The sequence below is a fragment of the Oncorhynchus kisutch genome, linkage group LG27, assembly GCF_002021735.2.
Source record: "Oncorhynchus kisutch isolate 150728-3 linkage group LG27, Okis_V2, whole genome shotgun sequence".
Lineage (NCBI taxonomy): Eukaryota > Metazoa > Chordata > Actinopteri > Salmoniformes > Salmonidae > Oncorhynchus > Oncorhynchus kisutch.
Window position 1 is genome coordinate 21,054,612 of NC_034200.2, and position 18,329 is coordinate 21,072,940.

General features: G+C 44.2%; 1 protein-coding gene across 6 annotated transcripts in view; it reads right to left on the bottom strand.

Moving 5' to 3' along the window:
• The window catches only part of LOC109871568 (disks large-associated protein 1), a 120,208-nt gene that overhangs the window by 63,957 nt on the left and 37,922 nt on the right, over positions 1 to 18,329 (bottom strand). For all 6 annotated transcript variants that reach the window (XR_004205811.1, XM_020462464.2, XM_031807073.1 and 3 more), the window contains exon 2: positions 11,140 to 11,220. The gene's annotated coding sequence lies outside the window, so the exon portion shown is untranslated. The remainder of the gene's footprint in view (positions 1 to 11,139; positions 11,221 to 18,329) is intronic.

Sequence of the window (18,329 nt, forward strand, 5' to 3'; positions counted from 1 at the left end):
CTTCTTTGCGAGGCATTGGAAAACCTCCCTGGTCTTTGTGTTTGAATCTGTGTTTAAAATGTACTGCTCGACTGAGGGACCTTACAGATAATTGTATGTGTGGGGTACAGAGATGAGGTAGTCATTCAACAATCCTGTTAAACACCATTACTGCACACAGAGTGAGTCCATGAAACGTATTATGCGACTTGTTAGGGAGATTTTTACAACTGAACTTATTTAGGCTTGCCATAACAAAGGGGTTGAATACTTATTGACATAAGACATTTCAGCTCTTCATTTTAAAATGAATTTGTAAACATTTCTAAAAACATAATTCCACTGACATTATCGGATATTTGTATTTGGATCCATGCTGCAGTTGTGTCACGCAACAATGCCACAGATGTCTCAAGTTTTGAGGGAGTGTGCAATTAGCAAGATGACTGCAGGAATGTCCCCCAGAGTTGTTTCCAGAGAATTGAAGGTTAATTTCTCTACCATAAACTGCCTCCAACATAATTTTAGAGAATTTGGCAGTATGTCCAATCAGCATCGTGTGGGAAAGCGGTTTGCTGATGTAAATGTTGTGAACAGAGTGCCTCATGGTGGCAGTGGGGTTATGGTATGGGCAGGCATAAGCTACGTACAATGAACACAATTGCATTTTATTGATAGCCATTTGAATGCACAAAGGTCCCGTGACGAGGCCCATTGTGAGGCCCATTATTTTTAAGGTATCTGTGACCAATAGATGCATATCTGGATTCCCAGTCAAGTGAAATCCCTAGATAAGGGCCTATTTTTTTTTTAAATTGACTGATTTCCGTGTATGAACTGTAACTCAGAACGAGCTACAAAAATCTCTGAAACTGGAAACACTTATCTCCCTCACTAGCTTTAAGCACCAGCTGTCAGAGCAGCTCACAGATTACTGCACCTGTACATAGCCCATCTATGGTTTAGCCCAAACAGCAACCTCTCCCCCTACTGTATTTATTTTTGCTCCTTTGCACCCCATTATTTCTATCTCCACCTTGCACATTCTTCTACTGCAAATCTACCATTCCAGTGTTTTACTTGCTATATTGTATTTACTTCGCCACCATGGCCTTTTCTTTTTTTCTTTTTGCCTTTACCTCCCATCTCACCTCATTTGCTCACATTGTATATAGACTTACCTTTCTACTGTATGTTTGTTTTACTCCATGTGTAACTGTGTTGTTGTATGTGTCGAACTGCTTTGCTTTATCTTGGCCAGGTCGCAATTGTAAATGAGAACTTGTTCTCAACTTGCCTACCTGGTTAAATAAAGGTGATATAAAAATAAATAAATAAATAAAATCTTTGAAATTGTTGCATTTTGCATTACTATTTTGGTTTAGTATAGGTTTCCCTAAGAGTTGTACAAAGTTAGTAGAATCTTATTCATTCAAAATTATTCACAGCTGTAATGGCTGCCAAATATGCTTCTACTAAGTATTAACTCTTGGGTAGGAAGACATACGCAATCAAGACATCTTCCTTTTGAACTTTTAATTCAATTGGACAATGTTCTATAATTTGTCTTTCACTTTGAAAACGTTGATTAGGTTGTGTATATCAAATGTAATACATTTTTTTTGTGAAAGACTGTGCAAGGGGTGTGTTAGGTGCCTCCTAAGAAGAGGTAGGTGCAGGAGTCAGGAGAGCAAGGAATTCCAGTTTGCACAGTCGTTTAATATAAGTCCCAACCCATCAACAACAGGCAGGGAAAATCATGAAACACACAGAGGAGAAACCTATACTCCTAACACAGTACCAATGGTACAACGACTGTGAGGGAAAAAACCCTGTGGCGCAAAAACGCACCCCTAACAGAGCTAACACAGCAAAATAATCCTGGACAAAGGCTAGCAGGCAACGGAGGTTAATAAACTCAACCAAAATGAACTAATCAGACACAGGTGATAACAGACACAAACTAAAAGGAAAAATGGATCGGTGGCAGCTAGTTAGCCGGCGACGACAACCGCAGAGCACCGCCCGAACAGGGAGAGGAGCCACCTTCGGTGGAAGTCGTGACAGTACCCCCCTCTTGACGCACTCCTCGAGGACGACCCGGAGGACGAGGCGCAGGGCGATCCGGATGGAGGCGGTGAAACTCACTCAGCAGAGACGTCCTCCACCGGCACCCAGCATCTCTCCTCCGGACCGTACCCCTCCCAATCCACGAGGTACTGCAGGCCCCTCACCCGATGCCTGGAATCCAGCATGGATCGCACTGCGTACGCCGGAGCACCCTCGATGTCCAGGGGGGACGGAGGGACCTCCCGCACCTCAGCTTCTTGAAGCGGACCAGCTACCACCGGCCTGAGGAGAGACACGTGAAACGAGGGGTTAATACGGTAATAAGGGGGAGCTGTAACCTATAACACACCTCGTTTATTCTCCTCAGGACTTTAAATGGCCCCACAAACCGCAGACCCAGCTTCCGGCAGGGCCCCGGTGTTCTGCGGTGGCGATCAGCGCTTGCTTTCTGCTGCCCTTCGGCCCGTTTCAAGTGCCCGTGGATGGCCTCCCAGGTCATACCCATACCTCCACCACAGGAGCCTCGGTCTGGCTCAGATGCCATGGTACCAGGACCTGGCTGATACCCCAACACGCACTGAAAGGGTGAAAGGTTAGTTGAAGAGTGGCGGAGTGAGTTCTGAGCCATCTCTGCCCATGGAACGTACCTCGCCCACTCCCCAGGCCAGTCCTGGAAAAATGACCGCAAAAACCTACCCATATCCTGGTTAACTCTCTCCACCTGCCAATTACTCTCGGGGTGAAAACCAGAGGTAAGACTGACCGAGACCACCAGACGGTCCATGAACGCCCTCCAAACCCGGGACGTGAACTGGGGACCCCGATCAGAAACTATGTCCTCAGGCACCCCGTAGTGCCGGAAGACGTGTGTAAACTGGGCCTCCGCAGTCTGTAGGGCCGTAGGGAGACCGGGCAAAAGGAGATGACAGGACTTAGAAAACCGATCCACCATGACCAAGATCGTGGTGTTGCCCTAAGACGGAGGAAGATCGGTCAGGAAGTCCACCGACAGGTGTGACCAAGGCAGCAGTGGAACGGGGAGGGGTTGTAACTTCCCTCTGGGCAGGTGCCTAGGAGCCTTGCACTGAGCGCACACCGAACAGGAAGAGACAAACCCTCACGCACTTAGCTAAAGTGGCCCACCAGTACTTCCCCCTAAGGCATCGCACCGTCCTATCGATACCCGGATGACCAGAAGAGGGTAACGTGTGAGCCCACCGAATCAACCTGTTGCGAACACCAAGCGGGACGTACTTCCGTCCAGCTGGGCACTGAAGTGGAGTAGGCTCTGACCGAGATGCCCGATTGATGTCCACGTCCACCTCCCATACCACCGGTGCCACCAGACAAGAGGCCGGAAGTATGGGGGTGGGATCAATGGACTGCTCCTCTGTATCATAAAGACGGGACAGTGCATCTGCCTTAGCGTTCTGGGACCCTGGTCTATACGATATCCTAAATCTGAATCTGGTGAAAAACATGGCCCACCTTGCCTGGCGAGGGTTCAGGCTCCTCGCCGCCCAGATGTACTCCAGATTACGGTGGTCAGTCCAGATGAGAAAAGGGTGTTGAGCCCCCTCAAGCCAATGTCTCCACACATTCAGAGCTTTTACGACAGCCAGCAACTCCCGGTCCACCACGTCATAGTTTCGCTCCGCCGGTCTGAGCTTCCTCGTAAAGAAAGCGCAGGGGCGGAGCTTCAGTGGCGCACCAGAGCGCTGTGAGAACATGGCTCCAATCCCAGCCTCGGATGCGTCCACCTCCAATATGAATGCCAAAGAGTGATCCGGATGCGCCAACACGGGAGCCTCAGTAAACAGAGTCCTCAAGCGACAAAACGCTCTGTCCGCCTCAGCCAACCACAGCAGACGCACCGGTCCCCCCTTCAGCAGTGAAGTAATGGGAGCAGCCACCTGCCCAAAACCCCGGATAAACTTCCGGTAGTAATTGGCAAACCCTAAAAACGGCTGCACCTCCTTTACCGTGGTGGGAGTCGGCCAATTACGCACGGCTGCAATGCGGTCACACTCCACCAACCCTGATGTGGAAATGCGATACCCCAGGAAGGACACGGCCTGTTGGCATTTCTCAGCCTTGACGTATAGGTCATGCTCCAACAGTCGCCCAAGTACTCTGTGCACCAGAGACACATGTGCGCGCATGTGGCGGAATATATCAGAATGTCATCGATATAAGCCACCACACGCTGCCCGTGCAGGTCCCTGAGAATCTCGTCTACAAAGGATTGGAAGACGGCTGGGGCATTCTTCAACCCATACGGCATGACGAGGTACTCATAATGGCAGGATGTGGTACTAAACTCTGTCTTCCACTCATCTCCCTCCCGGATACACACCAAGTTATACGCGCTCCTGAGATCCAGATTTGTGGAAAAGCGTGCTCCGTGAAATGACTCAATCGCCGTAGCGATGAGAGGTAGCGGGTAACTGTACCCCACCGTAATAGAATTTAGACCTCTATAGGCAATGCACGAATACAGACCTCCCTCCTTCACAAAAAATAAACTTGAGGAGGCGGGTGACGTGAATGCCTCAGAGATTCAGAGACATATCCGTGCTTCTACACCTGCATTGCTTGCTGTTTGGGGTTTTAGGCTGGGTTTCTGTACAGCACTTTGAGATATCAGCTGATGTACGAAGGGCTATATAAATAAATTTGATTTGATTTGATATCCATAGCCACAGTCTCCTCCTGTGACAGGGGATACACGTGACTCCTGGGAAGTGCAGCGTTTACCTGGAGGTTTATCGCACAATCCCCTCGTCGATGGGGTGGTAAATGGGTCACCCTCTTTTTTTTTTACAGAAGGCGATAGCCAAATCGGCAGATTAGGGGGGAATGCGCACGGTGGAGATTTGGTCTGGACTCTCCACCGTCGTTGCACCGATGGAAACTCCCACACACCTACCTGAACACTCCTCTGACCACCCCTTTAGAGCCCTCTATTGCCAAGAAATAGTGGGGTTGTGAAAGGCCAACCAGGGAATCCCCACCACCACCGGAAATGCAGGGCAATCAATGAGGAGAGTAATTCTCTCCTCATGACCCCCCTGCGTAACCATGTCCAGTGGAGCCGTGGCCTCCCTGACCACACCTGATCCTAATTCTCGACTATCTAGGGAGTGCACGGGAAGGGTTTGTCCATCTGAACCAGGGGAATCCCTAACCTATGCGCGAAACTATGGTCCATAAAATTATGCCTGAATCTACTAGCGCCTTAATGATGGGAATGGGGGGAAAAGAAATCAACACACACATGTGACCAACAGGGGGCTCTGGGTGAGACTGGTGCTGACTCACCTGGGGTGTCCGAACAGTGCTCGGCCTGCCGTCTCGACTCCCAGACGAGTCCCTCCAGCACCGGTCGGCTGTGTGCCTTCTCCGACCACACCTAGTGCAGGAAGGGTCTCCTCCTCCGGCCGCCTTCGCTGCAGCACCCCCTAACTCCATGGGGGTTGGCGTGGAGACGCTGGGGGATGGAACCAACAGGACCCAATCCGGACGCCCGCGTGTAGCCAGCAAGTTGTCCAACCTTATGGACATGTCCACTAGCTGGTCCAGGGTGAGGGTGGCGTCTCTGCATGCTAGCTCACTCCCTCGTGAGCGCGAGCCGATACCGCTGGGGCCAGACGACATCGGAGAAGGTGGTGGTGCTGGTTGGAGTGTGGCTGGTGGAGGGGTAGGAAGGCCACCCCTCTCCCATCTCTCCATCGTCACCATCACTTGATCCATGGCGGTCCCCAGACGGTCGAGAATGGTGGTGTGGTGTTGCACGCGCTCCTCCATGGAAGTGGAGAGTGCGTCAGCTCCTGCTGACTCCATTTCATTATGGTGCGGGAGTCAGGAGCAGGAGAGCAAGGAATTCCAGTTTGCACAGCTGTTTAATATAAGTCCCAACCCACCAACAACAGGCGGGGAAAAATCACGAAACACATGGAGGAGAAACCTCTACTCCTAACACAGTACCAATGGTACAACGACTGTGAGGGAAAAACCCTGTGGCGCAAACACGCACCCCTAACAGAATTAACACAGCAAAATAATAATGGACAAAGACTAGCAGGCAGCGGAGGTTAATAAACTCACGAAAATTAACTAATCAGACACAGGTGATAACAACAGACACAAACTAAAAATGGATCGGTGGCAGCTAGTAGGCCTTCGACGACGACCGCCGAGCACCGCCCGAACAGGGAGAGGCAGGGTGTGTAGGGTGTGTAGAGGGGTGTAAATGCTAAACTGCTTACTGACTATACACTAACGTTACTGCATGATTGTTGAGGGTTTACTAACACATGAATTATATTAGCTATGTTAACAATGACATTACTTTAGCTAATATGGTGACAAAGATGTGAGCTGTGTGTAGTTGATATGATATGTTTTGGCTTGGAAAGTTTTTTTTTGCATGGTCAGATACTGCTGATGTTTTGTGCATTGAAGTCCACAAACGAAGGGAAAATGTGATGAGAAAAGCGCATAGATGCAAGAAGCAATAAAACATGGCTGCTATGAAAGTGAACTGGGGGGGTATTCATTTCCCCTGATTCTGTTGAAAAACGTTTCTTAAACAGAAGCAAATGTAATGAAACAGGGTTAAACATTACGGATATTGTCCAATAGAAACTCTTGTTTGCAACTCTTGGACTAATGATTACAGCCTAGATCAGCTAGATGCAGGAAAGAGTGTGCAAGGCGGTATTGAATGTGTCACTGTCTGTCCATGTGTCACTGTCTGTCACCTCAATTTTTTCTCTTGACCTGTGCACCTACGTTGTAAACATTCATTCATAGAGTAGGTTATAGCATACTCATGATGGGTATAGGGAAAATGTGAGTATCATGTAGTAGCCTAAACCTATCGATGTTACTGGGTGATTGGAATATGAATGACAGTCATCCAATATTGTGTAATAGAAATAAGGCCATTGTCCTCCCTCATTTTAAACAGAACCGACTGCCACTGGTCTTCAACTATATAATATGTAAGGAATAATGAAAGAAGGGCTATGTATTCTTTGGAAAATAATGAACGACTTGGAAGGTGTGTTCCACGATGCGCTAGTGGAGTAGAAGTAACCTTCCATGGATTATTTTCCAGAGAACGCATAGAGCCTCGAGTTGATTATCCCTTTGATATCATGGCTATAATTTCACACATTTACCGTTAGAAATGTGTTCAACATCCACTGAAGTAGCTAGCAAGCTTACTAGATAGAACAGTAGTTGCCTTGGTAACAAAAAAACTTGCTAGTTTAGCTAACCAAACCATCAGTCCTAGCTTGCAACTATGAACATTTAATTTAACAATGTTTTCCATTTGACTTTTACTTTCATAAGCAGCTCAAACATTGAACATGTAAGAATTAACTATAGCATTTCCACGAGGGGCGAGGATATTGGAAATTTAATCAAGCCTACTGAATGATAACTGACTTTTTCCGCAATAACGTAGGTACAGCAGATCCCCCTTATTGTATGGGACACTTATGTGCCTTTAGAGGCCATGAAATTCAGTACTCATCTAAGGAAATGGAAGGACTAACAGTACAGTTAGATAGCAATAAAAACCGTACCATAGAGGCTCAGAATAAGTTAGAGGAAAAACAAAAAGAAATGTAGGAACTTTATCAAGAAAGATCAAGTGCAATATATTTTTTTAAATAAAGCGAACTTTGTACCAAATGCACTAAATTATTTTTTAATCTTCAACATAGAAATGCTACCAAAAATAATATACTGAAACTTGTTACAAATGTTAGTCACCCATTTTCACCAAACAATATTTTGAAAGAGGAAGTAAAGTACTTTAAGCATATGTTTTTGTTTCAGTCTCCTCCATCTCCACTAACTAAGCTAATTGTATAGATTTTTCAATTAATAATGTCAAATTAACAGCTGTACAGAAAGACTCATGTGAAGGACAAATTACAGAGGAGGAACTTCTTGATGCAACTAAAGACCGGGAAAACTCCAGGGCAGGATGGTATACAAGTGGAGGTATACTCAGAGGACCGTTATTAGCATGTTCTAACCACTCATCTATACATGGTAGAATGTCAGACACTCAACAAGGTCGTCTGATTTCATTATTACGGAAACAGGGTTCAAATTGGAAATATAAAGATCCAGTCTATTTAAAAAACCGGAGGCCTCTCACAAAAACTTTAGCAAAATGATTAGCGCATAGAATTAAAAAAGGTATTGTCGGATATTATTAATCCGAAATCAGACAGGTTTTTATACTTCAACGATACATTGGAGATAATATAAGACAAGTACTGGAAACAATAGAATACTATTGTCACGGCCGTTGGTGGAAGAAGGTGAGGACCAAGGTGCAGCATGGTACGTGTTCATTATTTATTTATTAGCAACTGAACACTAAATACGAAAATGACAAAAATAATAACCGAAACAGTTCTGTCTGGTACAGTTACGAAACAGAAAACAACTCCTCACAAAACCCATGTGGGCAAGAGCTACCTAAGTATGGTTCTCAATCAGAGACAATGACAGACCGCTGTCCCTGATTGAGAACCATACCCGGCCAAAAACAAAGAAATACAAAAACATAGAAAAAATAACATAGAATGCCCACCCTAGTCACACCCTGGCCTAACCAAAATAGAGAATAAAAAGCCTCTTTATGGCCAGGGCGTGACAACTATGAAATATCGGGGAAACCAGGACTGGTTTTCATAGCTGATTTTGAATTTGCTTACTATATTTGCTTCTGGTTTTGCCTACACCTAGTGAGCTGCTTTTTAAATTATATGAAGAAAAAAAGTATTCAATATTACATGGAATGGCAAGCCAGACAAATTAAAAAGGGCCTATTTATATAACAATTGTGAATTTCAGTTCACTTTCAGTTATATGAAAATGAAATCTCCAAAATATTGTTAGTTTTTAAACTAGCCTTAGAAAGTTCGTTGCAATTTCAGTTTAATTCACCTGAAAAAGACAGACCAAATAATACAACAAATAGTGGTTAAACTCAAATATACGAACTGATCAACAAAAAAAAAACGTATTTGTCGCTATTTTTTTTTTAAAGTAATTTTTGTATATATACTGTGCGTTATAGGAAGGTAATGCACACTCTAGAAACGACTATTCAACAATGCCATGATAAAATTAGCATTACAAACTGGGTGGTTCGAGCCCTGAATGCTGATTGGCCGACAGCCGTGGTATACGATGTGTATGACAAAACACGTATTTTTACTGCTCAAATTCTGTTGGTAACCAGTTTATAATAGCAATAAGGCACATCGGGGGTTTGTGATATATGGCCAGTTCACCACAGCTAAGGGCTGTGTCCAGGCAGTCCGTGTTGCGTTGTGCGTAAGAACCGCCCTTAGCCTTGGTGTATTGGCCATATACCACACCCCCCCGGGCCTTATTGCTTAAGTATGACAGAGTGAGCTGATGTCAAGTGAGCAGCATCAGTTGTAAAGCAGACAGACACCCACAGTAACGTATTATGCTTGTCATCAACTCGTCAAACATATGTCTTGGGACTGCTTTCCAAGCTTCCATACAGCGAAGCTACAGTACTTGAGTACAGTTTTTGAATATATTATAGGCAGGGTTTTATTTTATGCTTCCACTCATCATGCTTCTACACCAAATTCTACTGTTAATACATTACTACCAGCCAAAACCCTTAGATTTCTAACATGTATAATCCAACAATGATTGTTGTTCATGCTTCCTTCTCATCTAATCCACTATACCATCAGATCTCTGCCCCTCCCAGAAATAACACCACTAAAAATAAATTAAAATACACAATTTCTCTTAAGATTTAATGAGCAGTGTTTTTGCCAGGGGCGAATGGAGTACAGATTCCAAGTGAGTGCATTTTGCACTACGTCTCACCTTCTGGTGCACTTAGGAAAAAAAACATCACAGCTGAAACTGCTGGAAGCAAGATTTTAGTTTTTTTACTTTCACATTTTTAACCACAGACCCAAAAGCGGTTGATGGAGTCGCTTAGGCAGAATTCTGACACAAATGTGTACTGTTAACTTGGCACAACCAATCAAATTGCAAGGGTCAGCTGTGAAAACACATGGGGTAGAGCCAATGCAGGGCAACATAAAAATTAAGGTTGTGTGTGCAGCTGTTAAAAGAGGCAGTGAATATTATGAGACAGTGTGAAAGCCCTCTGATGTTCACTTATGGGTCCTCTCCACTGTAGTCTTCAAACTGAATTGAGAATGCTGCCCTGCTGTGGTTCTGATCAGACGGCTTACTCCCTTTCTCTCTTCTTGGCTCCTCTCCACCCCACTCCTCTCCTCACCAGCTCAGTGTGTCATAGCTAAAAGCTTGTTTCTTTACTCCATCCCGGGACATCATGATCTCCATTTCATCAACAGCTACAATTTGTTGTTTAGCTGCAGGCTTTCCCTTCAAAACATATCATACTTGGTATTCTCATGGCATTGGTTGCGGTGATATAAAGAACTAAGAAGACAATCATCCAGACACGTGCAATGTGAGGTTAACTGGCCTCTCTCCCTGCTACCAGACCCTGTCTGTGTCCCAAATGGCACCCTATTCTCTATTTACCGCACTGCTTTTGACCAGGCTGTCCCAGGCTGCTGCAGAGCCTCTGTGCGTCACTTTGCTCCTGTTGTCTGCCTGTTGTCTCTCACTCCCCCATGTTACACTGGGCCAAACTGACAGCTCTGACTGCCAGGTCAGTCATCTGCCTGTCGCTTTGGCCTCCTCTTTCTGTGACCAGCATTTTGAAGTGTTACTTTATACCTCCAGCTACCACTGGAAAGTCTGTTCTGATTTCTGCCTCAGGCCTTTAGAGGTCCCTGTTATGATCCTTTATCACCCCTCTTCCCCTCTAAATATAAGAATTGCGGTACGTATCTATGATCGAGTGGGTGTGTGGCTGAGGGGTTGTTTGGCTGAATGGCTTCAAGTGAAGATAAATGTGTTTAGTCTGGTCTGACCTAGCCAGTGGCCACAGTCAATATAATGTACACATGTATACATTTCAATGAACCCTAAACAAACTCTTGATTAACTGTTAGTGATCCTACTCACCCTCTTCAATTCCCCATCATAGATTGTTGTCTGGAAGGCATCAGAATCCCAGTGTGTTAGCCTTCACACCGATATAGTCCACTGGAAAAGACAAAAGCAAACAAACAGAAAGGGTCATTTCATTAGGATGTATTAGAGACATTTTTAAAAAGTAAATTGAATTGAATTTTCAGTTCAGATGACACAGGGTTCACACCGAGCCAGTTGCGCAATCAGAGATCCTGAAGTGATAGTTGGGACGCATGGACACTTGAATTCCTTCATGCTAATTTGGCCAGCTACAGTACAGTGGTGCAGACGGAGATACCACATCTAAATTATGAAATAGCTTCTTCAGCCGTTACTCCACAGCCCTTTGTTCTGAAAGAGGAGCCATGAGTACAATTTGAGATAAGCCCCAGCTTTGCCCAAGGTCTAAAAAGAACATGTCCCTGATTACACATCGCCAGTCCCCCTAGCCCTAGGATGTAACACAGCACACGCTGTTCCGGCAACATTATTATTCACACAGACAAGCATCATTGGCTTTGATCATTAGATGTTATCTTTGATGAGACTCCATAACATAAACTTTGTAAACTGCCAACAAAAAGAGGATATAATGACTTTGAACACAGTGTTGATTTCCCAGATGAGCTGAATTTATGGTGTGTGCTGTGATTCTCTCTATTCCCAATCTCCCACAATGCCCCCAAATGTTCGTAACAATCAAAATCACTACACACACAAGGACGCACACACGCAACTCTCTCTCGTCATAATAGGTTAGTAATAAGTTCAGGTAGTCGATTGGAGCACATGGTGGTTGCCTGGTTAAGCAGTGCAAAACAGTGCACACAAAAACTGTTTAGGCTGTTTATTTCAGTACACTGCAACCATACCCTAACATGTCCAACCCACCCTCTCCTGTCCTCCTGACCATATCTATTCCCCAACACTTCATTCATTCAATTCATACCCAATGTAAAATCATGTTTGACAAGGTGGGAAGTAGACCCCCCATCTCCCTCTTTTCACTAACATGAAGAGGGTTATCTGGCTGTTAGAATTCATATTGAGCTTAGCCTAATTCAATTGTCAGCCATTTGCAGCCATTATTGTAGCAAAGGTCATCATTAACATTAAGGATGGAACACGACTGGAACCACACACTCACCTACACTGTCTAGACTGCCTCATTAATTACTGTTGTTATCACGTTATGTTACAAACAAGCGTGTCAATAGCATGGTACCCTCAGTTTAAGTATCAACACGCTTGGCTCTAGATTACACCTATCTATACATACTTTACATTGTTTGTGAGATCAGACATAATAGCATTATAATCAGAGTGTTCATTTTTTGTTGTTGCTTTCATTTCAGCGCATCTAATTTGTTAAAGTTTCAACTGTAGCAAATGACTTATTTCAAATTCCACAAAAAATGAACACCCATCCAAAGAAATGTAGCTTTCTTCTCTTTCTTGTGATGTAAGTGTTGAGATGTGTTAAATCCCTGACGAAGCTTTAGCATTCTTATAGACACATCGGAAAGACAATATATTCCATTGAGCCCATTTCAGCCATTACCGGGGTGTGTTCGACAGGTAAGTACAAACATTTCGTAACTTTAATGGGGGGGTGGGGGGAACGACATGCACAAGCAAGCATATGAAAGAGTCACAGGAGTAAAATGAAAATCAATCAATCCTGCGAGATTTAAGTGACAAGTGGATGTTGCACCACTCAAACAGGAAATAGACGGCTGAAAAAGACAGATGCTCAGGTGGACGTGGCACGCGCATTGCTCCTTATTATTATTATGCCTCTTCCGCAGCCTCAGCGCTCTATGACTGATGGGGATCATTTATGAGCCTCTATCTATTACTTCATGTGATGAGGCAGCGCCCCCCCCCCACCCCACCCCCCCGCTGCAGCGTCAAACCCAGTCACCGGGACGCTGGGGAATATTAAACCAGTGGCACAATGAGAAGATACAGCAGAGGAGCAGAGTAGAGCAGAACAGCCAGGGCCCTTGATGTATGGCACTGCCTAAGGGGCTAGGGGAACACATAACTGCGGGTGGATAATGCCATATGTTCAGATTTGAAGGGACACGGGTTGAATTTCACTGGGAGATTGAAGGTCTGCTACTCTGGCAAAGGAATTAATGGAGGATGTTGATGTAAGGTGAAGAGATTGGGGTTTTGTTTTAAAGCAAACTTCCGCTAGACTTTGCAGGTGGTAGTAAAAGAAGCTCTTGTTGTGTGCCATGTCAGAACAGGGAAAGGGAAGTGACGCGGAAGGAGATTCCTCCACTTGTTCTTTGCCCTCCTGGTTTAAGTTGTTGCAATATAGCCATCTCGTAACATTTATCCTCTTCCATATGCTTTTGCTGTGTGTTATGTGACAATCTGAGTGAATGTGACATCACATAAAGGCCTCGGTTGGTGGGAAGTGTATGAAATTAAACCTCCCTTGGCCACGGCGTTTATAGAACGGCTTAGCAACGGCCTCAGGAAAGCATAAGGTGGGTACTATTCAAAGTTAATTAAAATGTAATTTTAGATTATTAGCTGGCAAGGAGAAAGGAGGCAGAGAGAGAGCAATGCGGCAGGCAAAGCAGTTTAAAAGCAGAAAGGAACTGTACGGAAGCATATAGCAGCTGCCAGGGATCATTGTGCTGTAAGGAGGTTTGTTCCACCTCAAAAAGAACAAGAGGACTTCAACACCCACCATCTCAGATTGTTATGAAATAATTTCTGTAGTTATTAACAGATACGATTAGTATTCCTGAAACATTATTTAGTTGAAATATAATTTGATCTCGGAAAATTTCAGCTAATTGTTTTGCACCCAAAATGACCATTTTAATTTCTAGGATTCAGATGTTTCAGTAATGCCAATAGTATCTGTTTCGAACTACAGAAACAATTTCAGAACAACCTGAGATAGTGGGTGTCATGGCTTGCTGAAATGAAATGGAACTATTCAGGATTCAGATGTTAATAATGGGCCCCCTCTCTCCCTCTTCTCAGGGTTGATTTTACAGGCAGTACTTCATCATCTGCACAAGTGATTTGTGGCACTGTTGTTTCACAAACTAATTTGTTTGTCAAAAATAATTTGTCACTCGACTGGCAAACATCTTTTGGAACGGAACGCTAAAAGTCAAAGTTGTTGACTTGAAATTGGCTTATTAAAATCCAACCACTGACAAACACACACTAGGAATGAGTTTGCATGTCAAAAGCACATCTGTCGGCGTACAATTTACTTGGACCGGGACAATACCAGTATCGCCAATTCTTTTCCATGACAAAAATCTTACCACACAGCAGACCAAACTCTGGTCCTTTAAAAGCCTACTCTATGTAAAATATAGTGCGCTATTACTCTTATAACTCTTGAACCAGTAGCTGTCCCAGAAGTAGCAATATACACAGAGTGTAAAAAACATTAGGAACACCTTCCTAATATTGAGTTGCACCCCATTTTGCCATAAGAACAGCCTCAATTCGTCGGAGCAGGGACTACTAGGTGTCGAAAGCATTCCACAGGGATACTGGCCCATGTTGCCGCCAATGCTTCCCACAGTTGTGTCAAGTTGGCTGGATGTCCTTTGGGTGGTGGACCAGTCTTGATACAGACGGGAAACTGTTGAGCATCAAAAATCCAGCAGCGTTGCAGTTCTTGACACACTCAAACCGGTGCCCCTGGCACCTACTACCATACCCCATTCAAAAGGCACTTAAATCTTTTGTCTTGCCCAGTCACCCTCTGCTTGCCCAGTCACCCAGTCACCCTCTGGCACACATACACATTCCATGTCTCAATTGTCCCAAGGCTTAAAAATCTTTCTTTACCATGTCTCCTTCCCGGTATCTACACTGATTCAAGTGCATTTAACAGGTGACATCAATAAGGGTTCACACCTTTCACCTGGTCAGTTTGTCATGGATAGAGCAGGTGTTCCTAATGTTTTGTACACCCAGTGTATGTATGTATGTATGTAAGTAAGAGGAAAGAAGCACCTTGCTCTTGATTGCTGGATATAAAATAGGAAGTTTGAATGGCGAGAGCTTCTTTGGTGTAATGTGACCACATTCGCTGGTGGTAAAAATTAAATTAAGAGGAATCCTCTGTTCTCCCCGCACCCATTGTTTATCTTTACAATGAAATGTATTATGTCAGAATGCTCAAATGTTTGAATTTTCCAATCAAATGTATGAACTGTGTTAGGAAAACGTTCTCTCAGTCTAATTTGCATAAACATTGTGATTGGAAGACAGCTGTGAGGGTTAGCAATCAGGATCAAATCCTCTGATCTCCTCAAGCTCATTAATGATAGAGTGTTCATATTTGAAGATTGCCAAAAGGCCAGTTTCAGGAGTGGCAAGTAGTGGAATGTAATAGCTGAACAGAGACAGCAACCAGGCTAGCTGTGTAGTGCTGGGGCAAAGACAAAAATGTGTAGCCCTTTGGGTCCCCAGGACCAGGATGGAGAACCACTGCTCTAGGCTAGATGATGAAGACCCATTCAGTTCAATAACGACACAGAGAGGATATGATGCAGCTGTAGGCTAATTCTCTGACTTTATGTAAACACACTATATATGAGAGAGAGGAGGAGAGAACATGAATGGTGACCGGGGCGTGAAATGAGCTATTCTCCTAAATAACATGAATATTTAACTTCTATATTGCTTTTTATAATTGAGATTTCTAAGTGCTTCATAAGAAAAAACAAAAACTAACATGCAATATATCATTGCCATTCTTACAAAACGAGACAGCCTATAGGGAGGAGGTCAGAGACCTGGCCAGGTGGTGCCAGAATAACAACCTATCCCTCAATGTAACCAACACTAAGGAGATGATTGTGGACTACAGGAAAAGGAGGACAGAGCACGCCTCCTTTCTCATCGACGGGGCTGTTGTGGTGCAGGTTGAGAGCTTCAAGTTCCTTGGTGTCCACATCAACAACAAACTAGAATGGTCCAAACACACCAAGACAGTCTTGAAGAGGGCACGACAAAGCCTATTCCCCCTCAGGAAACTAAAAAGATGGGGCCTCATGGGTCCTCAGATTCTCAAAAGGTTCTACAGCTGCAACATCGAGAGCATCCTGACTGGTTGCATCACTGCCAGGTATGGCAATCGCAAGACACTACAGAGGGTAGAGCATACGGCCCAGTACATCACTGGGGCTAAGCTGCCTGCCACCCAGAACCTCTACACCAGCCGGTGTCAGAGGAAGGCCCTAAAAATGGTCAAAGACCCCAGCCACCCTAGTCAGACTGTTCTTTCTACTACCGCATGGCAAGCGGTACCGGAGTGCCAAGTCTATGACAAAAAGACTTCAACAGTTTTTACCCCCAAGCCATAAGACTCCTGAACAGGTAATCAAATGGCTACCCGGACTATTTGCATTGTGTGCCCCCCTTTTACGCTGCTGCTACTTATAATATATGCATAGTCACTTTAACTATACATTCATGTACATATGACCTCAATTGGGCCGAACAACCAGTGCTCCCGCACAATGGCTAACAGGGCTATCTGCATTGTGTCCCACCCACCACCCCCTCTTTTATGTTACTTTAACCATATCTAAATGTACATTCTACCTCAAATCAGCCCGACTAACTGGTGCCTGTATATAGCCTCATTACTGTATATAGCCTGTCTTTTTACTGTTGTTTTATTTCTTTACCTACCCATTGTTCACCTAACACCTTTTTTACACAATTGGTTAGAGATGGTAAGTAAGCATATCACTGTAACCTGTTGTATTCGGCTCACATGACAAATAAACTTTGATTTGAAAGCTAGGTAGCTAATGCTAACGTTATCTAGGTGGCTAACGTTAGCTAAGCTAGGGGTTAGGAGTTAGGATAAAGGGTTAAGGGAAGGGTTAGTTTACATGCTAAGTAGTTGCAAAGTAGCAAAAAACTAGCACGTAGTTACAAAGTTGCAAATAACCTAAAATGATAAAGTTGTCCATGATGAGATTTGAACACCTAATCTACCCATCTGTTTTATGCCCACCCACCCACCCCGACCAACTACCCTACTTTTGTTTTTACCTAAGTAACCTTCTGTCTTATGTTATAATTGGTATGGTTACTAATTTCAGTGTCCCGGATTCACATTTATAATGTTACGTCTAGTCTATGAGACTAGGCTGCTTAATTATCATTGTTCTTCTCCCCCCCATTAGTTCCTAATAGTTTAAACACATTAGTCTCCTTAATTAGGACTAGCAGGGTCACAAGAGATTTGAATCTCATAGTTGTGCCATTATTCCCCAATAGCATAATAAGAGAAGGTAGCCTAAATTAAAACCTGAATGGCTTCTCACCACTATCCCCTAGCTCTCCAGACATACTGGACATAGTGTATATAACAAGGGGGTGACTCTGATTAATCACAGGATCCATTAACCTGCTGCCACATATAGGTCACTCCATTACCTCACAGACCCTTCTGTCTGTGGATGAGCCAACAGATTCTCTCCTCGAGACACAAACAGACTGAATGATGAGTCACAGGCTCACAGGGGCAGAATAGCTCTGTGTGGGCCACAGGGAGGATCTTTGGCCTTTGTAGAATAATTATCTTTCATCATGATACAAGGAATAATAAGAAACGTAGAATATCGACTCTCATAGAAGGACCATGAAGGCCTGTGGGTGGGCCACGATTTGGACTGAACTGATCTTAAACTGTACAGTTAGTCTTCGACTATGAGAAATTTGACATTACTCCCACACTGGAAATACTGTACTATTAAAGTTAAATACCACATGTATCATCAGTTATCATTTAGGCAGGGACTCACTTTTCAGCCTAAAATGAACAACAGTCCTCAGCATTGGAGTAGCTGACGTCACAGAACGATTAAATACACAACATTTATTTTTTTCCATCAGGGGATTTTAAAAAGCTTTGCAGATATTAATCTTTTTTATTCCTTTGTAACGCCACGTTAAACCCAGAAGAGCGCAGTATGCAGTGTGTATAAATAAATGAGAAATATTTCACAAGGTCATCTTTTTGGCTAAGTCAAATTGTCTTGACCTGTAGACATAATTTCAGTGTAAAACGCAGCAGTGACCTGACAATACTGCCCAACCAGACGGTAGAGTGGCCATCCCTCTAGACTAGTCTAGGGTTAGGCCTACTGCATAACCAATCAGGTGTTAGG